Genomic DNA, 14870 nt, shown 5'->3' on the forward strand with positions numbered 1-14870 from the left:
AAATAAGGGTGTACCATCATGAATAGCTACTCAATGACAAAATCACTTAAAATGAAAATACATTGTCCTACCAGTGGCTGTCTAGAAAATATTGAACAACCAAGAAATATCTCTATACTCATATTAGAGTTACATGAATTAAAGAAAGATTGACCGTGTTGCGTGACAATTCATATACTGCGTGTATCCCTATACTTAATGACATGTTAAATATAAATGCTTTTGATTCTCAATCAAGTGAGAAAAATACCTAGTGCACCTATTAGTTTACACAGTTGTCCATTGTCTGGTGGTATAGCTTACCTCGAAAATACGAAGGAAAATCCTTCCTATGGTAGTAGCCTCAAAGGATATTCAAGCAAAAATATTCATCTTTCCCTGCAACTAAATATATTATCTACATTAATGTTGTGCGCCTATCTCATTTCTCAAAAGGATGAAATCTCTCTAAAGTTATAAACTTACTCTGATGTGAGAAATTCGGCTCGTGGTTAAAGCCCCGCTGCAGTGCGAGTAAGAAAGCTTGTCATCAGATGCTTCACCTCTGCGCTACACTTCTTTGCGTTCTATGTAAATAAACGTAATGCTATTATTGCTTACAGCTGCAATCATAAATATTGGTGAATTGTATCTCACCCTCCTTACAATATACACTTACTTGTGAGCTATCGTGTGATGTGCAGTTTACGTCTCGGTTAGTGTTTGACGCTCCGCATCAGCGAAAATGAAAAGGCGTGTACTCAGGTTCTGGTCTCCTAAACGTGCTAGGCAAAATAAACGAATACTCCTGTTACTTAACTAGCGTTGCGCGATTTTAGATAAACTGTCTCCCATATTCATGGCTGGTCGCACTTACTTTTAGACTATCGCTTGTGGTCAACCTCATCCGTACGGTCCGCCGTCTCCGGGAAAATAGTCCTGTTGGTAGCTTTTCGCGCCAAACGTATTTGACGGTAACTAGGTGAATTGTAATCATGTGACTCCTAGAATCCTGGGATGTGTAGTTTATTACTACTTACACGCTTATCAGTATTCCCCCTATCGACATTTCCAGGACAGGTTTCGTCGTTCTTCTACCATCCACGCTCAGCACTTGGCCATCCACGCTCAGCACCTGATCATAGATGCAGAGTACCGTGACGACATCTTCCTCTGTGCCTTCTTCTTGTTCTTCGCTTTCTTGGCCGATATATTTCACCATGCCTTTAGAAGCCTTCCTCCGACATACCTTCTCATAGTGGCCCACTATGCTGCAGTACATACATTTGGCGCGGAATGCTGGGCACTTCCTGTCGTGCGCCTCGTGGGACCAGCTCCCGCACCTGTAGCATGATTTCTTGTTGCTTCCCGCCTGTTTTCCTGGGGGGCCTGGGTTGCCTTGCCATTTGTTGGGTCCCTTCACCGACGACCCCTTGTACTTATAGTCCCTGCGGGGCTCCTCATCGTCTACTCTGTTTACCATGGCGCTGGGCGCCGTCTCCTTCTTCGTTGCCTCCGCACACCTGCGCACCAGTTCTGCTCTTTTGACGATTACCATCACCTCCTTTAGTGTGGTGTCCCCGCTGGCCCATAGCTTGTCCTGCACTGCTGTGCTCGTGGTGTGCATCACCACCTGATCTTTGATGAACTCCTCTTCCCAATTGTCATATTTGCACGTGGACGCCAGTCTCTTCAGGGCCGCCACATATTCCTCTACCGTCTCACTTGGGCGTTGTTTCCTTTGCTGGAAATTAAACCTGTCCACAGATACACACACCGCCGGTCTGTAGTGTTCATTCAGGTCATCAATGGCGTGGGCATACACATCATCATCAGTGCTTCTTCTTTGTTTTGGCACCAGGCTCTTATAGATTCTCAGACCTTCCGGGCCTAGGTTGAGCAACAGGATGCGTTTTTTTCTCTTGGGGTTGAACTGTTCCTCATTCTCGTCTTCCAAGACCCCTATGAAGTTATCAATGTACTCTCTCCAGTCCTCCCACTTCATTAGTGGTTCCCCTGGTCTGGGCAGAAATTGCACTGGCGCCATTGCATATCCTGCTTGCGCACTCATCTTCTCGCTCTTGATCATGGGTTGTGTGCTGCCTTGGCTTCTGGGACTGCCCGGTGTGTTGTCTTGCTCTTCTTTACTTGCGTGAGACTGGGGACTACCTGCGTCAGCCCCCTCGCTCTTTTGTAAGGCAGCCAGCGCGGTTCTCCCTGTCTTGTGGGTTGTTGCGTGATCTGGTGCACTTTGCTTTGTGCCTCTGGGGTCTGTCCACCCCCCTTAGCTTAGTTGTTCTACCCTCCTGGGTGATTCTGGGCTCTGCCACGCTCTTTAGGGTAGGGTACCTGTGTGGTAGCTATTGGTCTCTTCTTGACCACTTGTTCCTCTGGCCACCTGGCTCCGTGGTCCTGCTCGCTGCTGCGTGTCTTCTGTCCACCGGTGTGGGTGATGTTTCCCTCGGTGACTTCTTGTAGTGGGGCTCGTCCCCTGTCGTGGGTAGGGATCTACCATCCCATCCTCGTCGCCATTGTAACGTTGCTGTTACACCCAATAAAGACGCTGCAACAGTTATGTGATTAACGGATATTTATTTAGTTAATCTTCCCTAAAGAGCGCCGAGCCGCTATCTCCGTATTCTCGGCTTTCGCGCCACTCAATGCACGATGCGCGCGCAGCCGTAAACATGGCCGCCAGCACGTCACGTCGACGAGTGACGTGCAACAACTAGACCGCGCCACCACATTTCTTTAAATGTTTATTGCTGTATTTATTTATATCTGCCAAGTATCACAGATCCATGCCTGATGCGCTGCTCCAGTCCAGAGTTTTTCCTTCTAATTCTTGGTCTTGTTTTCCTGTTTTGTAATGGAATAAATAAGGCTGCATGTCCTATGAATCAAAGAAACAAGACCTGGACTGGTGTAGCACATCACACTTGAGCCTGTGAAACATGACAGGGCTGTTTAACTATTTTACTTCTTTGTGCACGTCCATTTAAATATATTTGAAGATTAAGTTTGAACAGAAACGCTACACAAAAGAACAAAAATGGCACACACGACTATAATCTTTATAGGTGGTTGAAGTAGATCAATTAGCGAGTTCAAGGCACTCCTCATCCACAGGGCCTCCCAGTGAAAAGGACCACTAACTTACAAGTTTAATTCACGTAATAAAAAACAAAATAGGACACACCTGGCTTGCACATGGATCTTTATACACTTTAGTATAAGTAGTCCATAGGAGGCAATTCTTTATCAATGAAAGCCACCAAGTCCTGGAACTCACTACCTGCCTAGATTAAAAGCCTCCTGGAGTTCTTACACTTCAGAAGAGGATATCCTATCACCTAGATACCCTATTCGGGGGTTAGCCGCGCTTTATAAATTCCGATTGATTGAAGTGAAAACATGCGTATTTACTAGACAAATATATTATTCCATAATGATGGAATAGAACTAATAACCAGTCCTTCAAGAATAATCTGTAATAGACTGATCTGATACAGCCCAACCAGCACCAAGCTTCTCTGCCCATATGACTTATGTAGAGCTGACCCATATCTAACCTGGGTATTATACAGTGGTATCAATTCAGATATAACCGCCAGGCACTCACTAATACTAATATAGAAATATGCAGCTGTCAGGCCGTCACCTGCAGTTCAAACAGGCTGCATAATATTAACTTATACTAATTTACCTTCTTATACTCACAACAAAACCCTTATAGGTCATGTTCATCACCCAGTACTGTACCTGTTCATAAAAATAAACTGTACATCACCTATGAAACAAGCTTGGAAATAACTAAAGACATCTGCTATATACGGCTGGCCAACAGAGGAATCTTAATTTAGTTCACCGCTGTGGACCCCAATTAGCTACATACTATGGGCCAGATGTAGGTAGCCCTTTACCGATCGGAATCGGCCGAAAATACCGATTTTCGGCCGTTTCCGATCGGTAAAGGGCTAGGGAGATGTAGGTGCACATATTCGGTAATTTTACCGAATCGTTATTATTACCGAATCGGTAATAGGTACCGATTCGGTAATAATTACCGAATCGGTAATATTTACCGATTCTGTAAAATTACCGAAAATGCTATGTGGGTAGCCAATTTTCTATTGGCACATGGCTTACAGAATCGGTATTTTACCATGGAATACAAATCCATGGTAAAATACCGATTCCTGTGTACATGCACATCAGTGCATGTACACTTGTGCCATGTGACAGACAGACGTGCCCTTGGGGCATGTCTGTGTGCCACATTGCACACATGCCCATTTTGGGGGTGCTAGAGGGTGTCAAAGTGACACCCCCTGCACCCTTGTGAATTCTTTAATTACCGATTCAGTAAATACTGAATCGGTAATGCCTAATCATTCCTATGGGCTTCAAAGCCCATAGGAATGAATGGGCATTACCGATTCGGTATTTACCGAATCGGTAATTAAAGAATTGTTAAGGATTCGGTAACGAATCCAGATGTTGGGACCTACATCCCATTTACCGATTTTGAAATACCGAATCGGTAAAATTCGGTATTTCAAAATCGGTAAATGGGATTTACCTACATCGGGCCCTATGACACTTCATAATGACAATCTGATTAGGGATGGTAGTAAAAAAGGCCATTCCATCAGATTTCCCTCCAATCTGTCCCTTCTCACTACCATTCGTTTAAACTAAAAGTCTCTGAATGAGACAATCCAGTGCAGTAACCAGCTTAGTAGACTGTGATCATAGGAAATACCATAAACGGGACCTGCAGAGTTGTTTCTAAGCTGCCAGCCTATTGAAAATCCTAAACTGTGCACCTGTCTCTCACACTTCTTGATCCATGAGACTGCTGAGCTCGGAGTCCCACTGCATGGTAACTGCACCTCAGTGGTCATCATGCACAACGTGGAAATACTTCCCACATGGGATCAAAACAAAGCCAACACCCTTCCAACCTCACACCCAACAATGTGTAGCATTTCCCATCGTCTTTCTGCATAAGAGTTGACATCACTGTTTTCCCACCAAAACTGTAGTTAAAAGAAAATGCCGAGCTAGAGGATTTCGTTTCCCATTATCCATCTGCACCCTGCCAATGTTCCCTGCACTCCTCGCCCTTCCAAGACCGATTTAATGGCAGACATGCTGCTGGCGCGCAAAGGCAAACTCATCAGTGCCTGTCCACACCTAGATTGTGCCCAACACCAGGAACCCTGGTCATCCCTTACCCACTGCTAGTTTACTGCGCTCCCTGGTGCTCTCAATCCCAGCCATCCTGTCCACACTGCTGCCGCTCTGCACCACACAACATGGAGGGAGCACTCACATGAGCCTCCAGCCAATTCTCATGGACTCTTCCATACCTGACAACCACCATTTTTGTGCCAACAGCACCCAGCACCTCATTAATTTACACTCACACAAGCCAGCCACCCGCCCACACAGACCAACCACCACTCATGCAAAACACCACTTGCCCCTCAATACTTGCTCACTCACCAAAAACTCCACAGAGATAGGGGACGTGCTGCATAACCATGCTCCGGACCTGCTCTTTGACACGGAAGCATGGATAAACCCAACCTCAGCTCTGGACATTGCTACAGCCACCCTCACCATCTACAAGAAAATCAGGCAAGAATGTCAGCACGTGCCCGTAGGAGGAGTTGGTATCATATTCAAACATACCATCAGCTGCACCACCTACACAGAACACCTCACAGGCGACTTCTTCCTAGGGAAAATCTTTTAAACAGACCACCAGAACCCCACACCAATTTCACCAGCAACATCACAGACTTCGTTCTACCCCTCATCATCAACACCAGTATCTTCATCCTCCTCAGAGACCTTAACGTTCACCTAGAAGACCACACTGGTCCAAACTCTATGGCCCTTCTTGAAAGCCAGAGAAACCCTAGCCTCACCCATAATGTTACTGAACTCACCCACACCACTAGACACCATTGGACCTGATTTTCTCCTTAATCAGCAACATCACAGTTGACAAGCCAGCAACTATAACCAAGACAGACCATGCCCTCGTCATTTTCATCATGCCCATCCTGCACCACAACTGACCTACCACCACTGGATCCACCCACAACAGCAGAAAAAGCATCACAGAAGAGGACTGGACTTCCACCCTTGCTGCACACCGTCCCGTGCACGCTGGCAAAATGTAGAAATCCATCAAGAACCTCAACAGCTGGATCACTGCATGTGCCAACACCCATGCTCAACTCAAGCATAACCCAACAGCAAGAGTCTTAACATCAAGCCAGCTGGGACGCAGACAAATTCAGACTGAAGTGCTACTGCAAGCAACTGGAGCGGAAATGGAGAACAAGTCAAGACTCCACGGATAAAGACATTTTCAAATCAGCCCTAAGACACAACCATCAGCAGATACAGATCACTAAACGCATAGCTTTTGCAGACAGCATCGATTCTGGCACAAACAGCTGCAAGCACATCTTTGCTTCCTGCCTCCTCAAGCGACGCCATGTCCTCACAAAACCTTTGCATTAAGCTCTTGGAATTCTTGTGCTACAAAATCACCTCCATATAAGACAACTTCGACCTTCAATTGAACCCCGTCACAACTCAATTTGTCATCAGGGCTGGAGAACAAACCCTGACCTTCTGGGCCGCTGTCAATACTTTCAAAACTGCCTCTACCATGAAGACTATCAACCCTGGAGCCCCATGGAGCCGGGTCTGGTGGCTCAGTGGACTAATGCGTCCATTGCAGGGGCCTGAGTTCGACCTCATGGTCACAGGTTCAAATCCCAGCGGGTCCACTCAGCCTTTCATCCATCTGAGGTCGATAAAATGAGCACCATTGAGTTGGGTAACAATGAACATCTGTTATTCAGCGCCAAGAGACCTCTTGGTGAACATGCGCTTTACAAATACACATGTTTTGTTTATGGTATGTTATCTGACTCTTGCTCTCACTATTCCTTCACCAAAGGCCTCCTACCAATCAGCGAAACACTAATACCCATCCTCAACACCTCCTTTGACTCAGCCACATTCCCACACACATGGAACAAGCAACCGTCACCCATGGTCAAGAAATTACCAGCTGACCCAACCACTCTTTCCAGCTACAGACCCATCTCCCTCCTTCCATATCCAGCCAAGGTCTTAGAGAAACTAATCAACCAATATCTCACTGACCACCTCAGCAACCACCTGGTCCTCAGCGCCATGCTGTCCAGATTCAGGCCCAACCACAATACATAAACCGCACCCATCGCTGCCATGGACAACATCCGTGTGATCCTTGGCAGAGGAGACAAAGCAGTCCTCATTCTCCTGGACCTCTCTGCAGTATTTGACACAGTCTCAGACCCCATCCTCATCAGAGGCCTTATGAAATTGGCATCCAAGGACCAGCTCTTTACTGTATCTGCTCCTTCTCAAGGGATAGAACACAAGCTGTCAGACTGGCACCTTACTTCTTGGAAGCCCGCTAACTCACATGCGGAATGCCTCAAGCTTCATTGCTCAGCCCTTTCCTCTTCAAACTATACATGATCCCTCTGGCCAACATCATCTGCTCATACAACATCAATATACTCTTCGAGGCGGACAAAATACAAATCATATTCTCCCACTTGGACAAGACCCTCAACCTTAGAAACAAGTTCATTGCCTGCATGACCGAAGTCACTAACTTGATGAAAGATGACTGTCGCAAGGTCAACACCGACAAGACAGAAGTAGTCATCTTTAGTACGAACACCTCGCCATGGAACTCCAACTGTTGACCAGCGAACCCAGAACCACACACAGCACCCATGCTTGGAACCTCAGAATCACAATGAAAAGCAAACTGGACATGACCGTACAAGTCAATGTCGTCAGTGCTTCCTGCTCCACACCCTGAAGATGCTGAGAAAGATCTTCAAATGGCTCCCAAGCAACGCCAGAAAAACCATCACTCATGCCTTATTCACCAGCAAGTTGGACTACAGGAACAACCTTTACACCGGAATCACCAAGTAACTGACCAGAAAACTCAAAACCATCTAGAACTTGAAAGCCAGACTCATCTTCAACCTCCCACACAGCACTCACTGCACGCCACACCTCAGGGATCTCTATTGGCTCCCAATACACAAATGCACTCTTTCAAACTCCTAACCACACATACATTTAAGGCACTATACAACTTAGACCCCACCTACCTGAACAGTCACAGCTCTTTCCATCAATCACCCATACACCTCCACTCCACAGGGCTCCTACTCGCACACATCACACGCATACACTGAACCAGATCAGGAGGATGGGTGTTCACTTACATCGCTCCTAAAGAATGGAACAACCTCCCGCTCCACATTAGAGCCTCCTTCTCTCTTCTTGAAGCTGAAGACCTGGCTTTCTAATTAACCAACATACCCTAGGAAGAGCTAGGCACATATACCTGCTCAGTGCCAAGATACCCTCAGAGGTTATAGTGTGTTTACAAATACACATAATAATTAAGATATGCATTGTGAATGCCATTTTGTGGTAGGATGACTACAAGTGCATATATACATTTTAAAATTTTATGTGCATATATATTTATGCTTTGTCATGGTCCTTGGGTGGGCATAGGGAGCAGGGAAGCGTGCCTATAAGGTCGCATGGTGAGAGTCAGGATGTCACATATGTTTTTTAGCCCTTTCGATGCTCATGACGGAACGATTCCGTCATGAGCATCGGTTGGGCTGTGCTCATGACGGAACCGTTCCGTCATGACCACACCCATTAACATTGGGCCCCAGCACCGGCCGTGAATCGTGGCAGCATGGATGAGGTTAAGATAGACTCAAAATTGGTGAAGAGGTATTGTAGCATTTGTATAGTGGTTTTAGTTCTTTATGGGAAGCAGAGTGTTGTGGTATGTTATAGTTTGTGTAAAGGGGTGTTATAGTATGTTCAACTTCTTCTTGGCAGTTTTCACTTACTAAATATGTTAGATTGTGGTGATCGTATCATTCTGTAACTTGCCCTCTGGTTGGGTGAGATGTCTGAGGAGTAATTCGCCAACATTTGAAGAACATCATCAGTCCTTTAGCTAGGTCTCAAGTGCGGGCATTGCTCTGATCTAATAAACATTAATTACAGCTTTACATTGTGCTCCTGTCATTCATCACAACTTAATATATGGGCGACAAGAGTTAACAACACAATTCAGGGATTTACAAATTGATTAAACTTGCATTAACCCATGCAGAGTCTGCACTCATCACAATAGCTGGATAAAGCTGCACCTCGATGTCACATCATGCAAGAAGACACCACTGGTGAGCAAATTTACCAATCTGGAGTGGAAATCCTCGCTTTGTACACCATGTGGGGGGCCGGTTTAGACTTGTTCATTCATCATGACTTGTAGCATTATCTTCAGGCAAGTTGGGTATGTACACACGCATTTCTCTGAACATTGCAATGTTACAACAAGGCTAAACCAGTTTTATGTGACAGCAACATAGTGAAATGCATATTGTTTCCAAACAATGGAAGCCAGTGTCAGGACATCCAGTATTATTGCGACAATCATCAGGAAACATCAGCATTTCAATTTCTACTGAAAGTGAAAAGCAAGTCATTTTTATAGAGAACATACAATATGAAGTGCATTCACTTTAAATACATACCAGTCTAAGCTAATGTTATATTTCTTAAGAATACAAAGATCAGTTTTGCGATACGTGTCAAGGATGGGAATTCACATTATAGCTGTATGTGCAAACTGAGATGATATTTTTACAATTTTGCAATAATATAAAAAGGTGACGAGGGCTATGTCAGTTAATTAAGGTCCTGAACTGAGTTATAGTTTCTTGCCACAAGCGAGGGCCTATAACAAGGGAGAAGACCTTTAACAACTGGTATAGCCTGAGGCACAGGAGCTGTAAGGCTATTAGAACATTTCACCCACTGAAGGTGGAGTAGTTTCTTACCTGTAACTCCTGTTCTGTAGTAGGGGTATCTCTGTTATACTCATAATCTAGTGAATAGTCCCGCCCATGTGCGTGGACCCCGGAGCAATCAAAAATAATCTCTTAAACTGTCTTCTGTGCAATCCTGCATAGACACTTAAGAGAAAATTAAAGACAATTATGCAGCCTATACCTGCAAGGCTACACTGTCCAGTACTTCAACTAGAAATGCAAAGGATATTCCATCACTATCACATTTAACACAGTCTGCTAAGTTTCACCCATAGAGAAACTTCCCATTCACAAAATCCTTGGAATGATAGAGAGGAAGGGATGGACAGCCAAGCCCCATAGGCTGCCATTATGTGTCTGGAAAAGGGCCTTTAAGGAACTCTCCAGAGACCCTCGGTATCCCATGATGCGCAGCAAACTCCTTTTACTTTCAGTTCTTTTTGAAGGTGTATAAAGCAAGGCCTGTAGCATACATTACAGTACCATTTTCTCCACCTGGGAGGAGGGCGGGCGCTTATGACTATAACAGAGATACCCCTACTACAGAACTGGAGTTACAGGTAAGAAACTGCTCCTTCTGTAGTAGGGGGTCTCTGTGTAAAGTCATAATCTAGTGAATAGAATGGCAAGCCCATCCCAACAAACTAACCGGCGGTGGAGAAAAAAGACAACACCACTACTGTGCAAACAGATTTCTTAACAAAGCCTACCCAACCTGAGCATCTGCTCTGGCATCAGAGTCCAGACAGTATTGTTTAGCAAAGGTATGGACCGACTTCCACATGACAGCCCTGCAGAGCTCTGCAATGGGAACATTACGTAACAAAGCCATTGTAGCCGCTTTGCCCCTGGTGGAATGAGCCTTAGGCTTACCTCATAAGGTCTTATTAGCCTTCTGGTAACATAACTGGATACAGGACACAATCCACCTAGAGATGGACGGTTTAGAGGTAGCAAGACCAGTCCTGACCGACCCATAGTTGACAAACATCTGGTCTGACTTATGAATATCCTTGGTCTTATCCAGATAGAATTTCAATACCCTTCTCACATCCAGGGAATGAAGAGACCTTCCCGCTGGAGTGGAAGGATTCTGGAAAAACGTAGGCAAAGTTATAGTCTAATTAACATGAAAATCAGAGATCACCTTAGGAAGGAACTTAGGGTGAGTACGCATCACAACCTTAGCAGCATGAAAAACAGTATAAGGGTCTTGACAACATAATGCCTGAATCTCACTCACCCTTCGGGCCGATGTAATGGCCACAAGGAAAGCCGCCTTCCATGATAAGTGCTGCAGTGAAGCCTTATGAATGGGTTCAAAAGGTTCCTTCATCAATCTGGACTGCACCACATTCAACTCCCAGGAAGGGGAAGGACTCCAAACAGGAGGAAACACTTTCTTCAATCCTTCCAAAAAATCCTTAATCACAGGGACCTGGAAGAAGGAAGTCTGTGAAGAACATTTCCTGTACGCAGTTAACGCTGCGAGGTGAACCTTAATAGATTGAAAATTAAGGCCAGACTGAGCCAAATGCAAGAGATATGGAAGGACAACATCTTCCTTGCAGGTCGTCGGATCATAGTTCTTGGAAGTACACCAGATGCAGAACCTCTTCCACTTGTAGGCATAAGACGTCCTAGTGGAAGGCCGCTTAGCCTCCTTGAGAATGTTCATGCAATCATCAGGCAGATTCAGGTGTCCATATTGCACTAGCTCAGGAGCCATGCCGCCAAACTCAACGATGAGAGGTTGGGGTGCACCATCTGCCCCCCGAACTTCGTGAGAAGGTCCGGCCGACACGGCAGTCGCAGGTGAGGCTTGTGGGAGAGCGGGCTTGATAAACAGGCGTGGACGCTGAAGTATAGGTGTGAAAGATGGTTTATTGACAAAAGAGGGAACTGTAGATTGTTAAGATAGGGTCTCTATCTTCTCCTTCAGATGATTCCTGTGAGCTGGAAGGGTTTGATGGTAACTGTGTTGCTCCGCTTCCTGGTTCCCCTTGTCCGTGGTGGTCCCCCCGGAGGCTCATAGGAGGATAAAGAGAGGAAAAGGAGCCGTCAGAATGTTGTACTGTTTAAGAGGTAGGGTATAGTCCCACCACCACACCTTTGTGCTCTATGGTCTTTGGGTGTGCTTAGTCTAAGGTCTTGAGTACCAAGAAGCCAAGGAAAAGAATGACAGATGAGGAATTAAAAAAAAATGGGGAAAAGAAAACGGTAAACTCCTTATCACGAGTTATAATGATGTGCCTAGGATGATGTAGGAAGAATAGTGCACGATATGCTACTACGGACAGTTCTCGGGCTGATTAGGCGTATATGTCACAAAAGGATTATAACTGTCAGGATGCAACTTCTCATCGACTACCCTCCTGTTTACGCTCTTCCCCTGTATTCCCCACCCGTTTCTCCTCCCCTCTCCCTGTTACCCTGAACCACCAACACTCACCAGGCTCCGCCGTAACTCTCCTGAGTCACGGCCGTTCCCCAGCCCCCTTCGGACACCACCAGTCCTCGCACCAGCTTTCTTCCCCATCCTCGAGGTTTCCAGGCGTCCAGGTATTCAGCGTGTCGGGTCCCGCGTCTTCTCTCAAGTCGGGTCCCGCGTCTTCTTCCCGCAAACCGGGTCCCGCGTCTTCTCCTTCAATGAGTTTTCTCCAACGTCCTTCCTCACTTTCTTCAGGCTGTTTCTACTCTCCTGTTATTGGTCCCTGGGCTTCATTTTCCGGGTAGCGAGGGCGGTACTTTCGGGCCATGTCTCTGACCGCGTCCCGGTGGAGACAGAGCAGAGGCATCTGGAAGTCGTGGTTCTTCCAGGTCAGTAGGGGTTTCCCTCCACAAGGCATTTTCCTCACATACCCTATCCCTTGCTGTCTTTCTTCTAGGGGGTGTTGACTCCTGTGGATATCTAGACAGATAGTCAGTGTTCCCTTGGTCTCGCCCTTTTCTATGTTGGGTGTGGAATCTAAAAGGTTGTAACGATAGAAACCACCTCAAAACCCTTTCATTGTGTCCCTTGTTACTAGTGTAGGAGAGTAGGGTCTGCAATCCTATGATCACCCGGACATTTTGCTTTTGTTTCACTGGTTTACGACTTTCTCGGGCTGTGGGCCTGCCAATCAGACCCACAGCCTAGCTGTTCTCTCGCTAAATTGCTGTGTGTACCCTAGGTGCATTACCCAATTGGAACTGGGCCACCCTGTCAGACCCTGTAACTCAGGGCATCGGTGTACCCAGGGCCTACCAGGGGCTGAAGCATGTATTATGCCACCCCTGGATGGCCATCTAAATCTGACACAACTGGCTGCACGACAGCTGGGGCCACGTGGCGTACTCGCCCGTTGCTGTAGGTGTAGTATCCCTATACCTAACCTTAAAATGGACACCCGAGTTCCTATCAGTCACTCCTATGGCAGGCCTTGACAATCCTGAAGGCAGAGTGCATGGAACCGTGTGAATTGGGCTCTGGCACGAGCCGAGCCCGGTTGCAGCTTGCGGAACCAAGACCCAATGGCTGTTCCATGATAACGCGTATCATATCGGTAACTTCGGTATCGCGTTATCAAGACATGTCGAGTAAGGTGTCATACGAATCGGGGTGCTGCCCTCTCACCATTCCTGGCGACGAGGTTAACATTCCGCCCTTCTAGAGGGACACGACATGTACGTAACTGTGAACCCCGGTTAAAGTTAACTGAAGCCTCAGCTCCACAAAATGGACGCTGCCACCACAGACACGAGTCTGACCTCCTGCTGCTGGGAGTCCTTCCAGCGAGGAGAGCTTGGACAAAGGGTTTCCTATCAAGGGCGGTGTTCGCACCGTCCCAGACAGGGTTTGTGTATTCTGGGTAGGTAGGGCTTTGCAAGAAGGTGACTGCGGAGTGGCACCCCGGTGCTCACTACGCATCTGCCGGCTAGAACCAGTTCCAGGGGCGCGCAGCCCCTGACCTGGGGAAAGTCCAGCAGGGGGAGAGGGGTGTAACTACCCCCCTTCCTGGTCCCACCCTTAGGGCAGGACCTAGTCATGCCCGCCCCTTTCTTTAGGATAAAGGCCGGAGCGGGGACCCTTCCAAATTAGATCATCTTTGAATCAAGAATACTTTCTACGAAAGGACTTCGAGACTCTTCTCAAGATTTCTCCCTTGTGGCTAAGGAGTAGTCACCCTGCATCCGCAGGCACCATCTAAGAACTCTGCGGTTTGCTGCAAGTCCTTCCTCAAGGATCCGACGGCCCAGCTCGACGAGAACCAGCTTCCCTGGCACCTCTGACCTCTACCCACGTCGTCAGCTCAGCTGAGATCTGTGGGTGCGACGAGACCTCGAGGGACCGGCCATCATCAAAACCTGCACGCTTTCTTAAACAGCACGACCATCGAAGCAATTCTCTGGTGAGTGCTCTGGGGTCCGAGAAGCCCCGACCCTGAGCAGCTCCAGCACCGAAGTGTAGTCTCCCAGCATCTCCACGATCTGCGTGGGGCCCTTCTGCTCGCTGCTCAGCACGTTGTCTGGTCACTAGCCGCTGGCTTGTGCCCTTCTTTGACGACATCCGACAACCAACACTGCTGGTTTGGTTGCTCCAGATCGGCCCTTGCTCCCTTTTTCGAGAGGAGCACCCCGGACCCTCCTGGTCCACTCAAGACGCCATTTTAGGCCCACCACGTGGCCCTGAAATCTGCCAAGGCTTGTTGCCCCAATCCTGGGCCCAGCGACGCCGACAGCATCAAACTTCGTGGGACAGCTCGCACCTCCATCCTGGTCGCCGACAATGCCTCCTGGTCCGTGAGACTGCAGAGCCTAGTGTCGCCCACTCACCTAGTCGAGGTGACGGCCATCCGGTGCCTTCCTGGTACCCTCTGACTACTGGCTAGTAGTACGAACTTGGTCCCCTCTGCTTTCAGGTATCAACGACTGATCCAGGCT

This window comes from Lissotriton vulgaris, chromosome 11, assembly GCF_964263255.1.
Source record: "Lissotriton vulgaris chromosome 11, aLisVul1.2, whole genome shotgun sequence".
Classification (NCBI taxonomy): Eukaryota; Metazoa; Chordata; class Amphibia; order Caudata; family Salamandridae; genus Lissotriton; species Lissotriton vulgaris.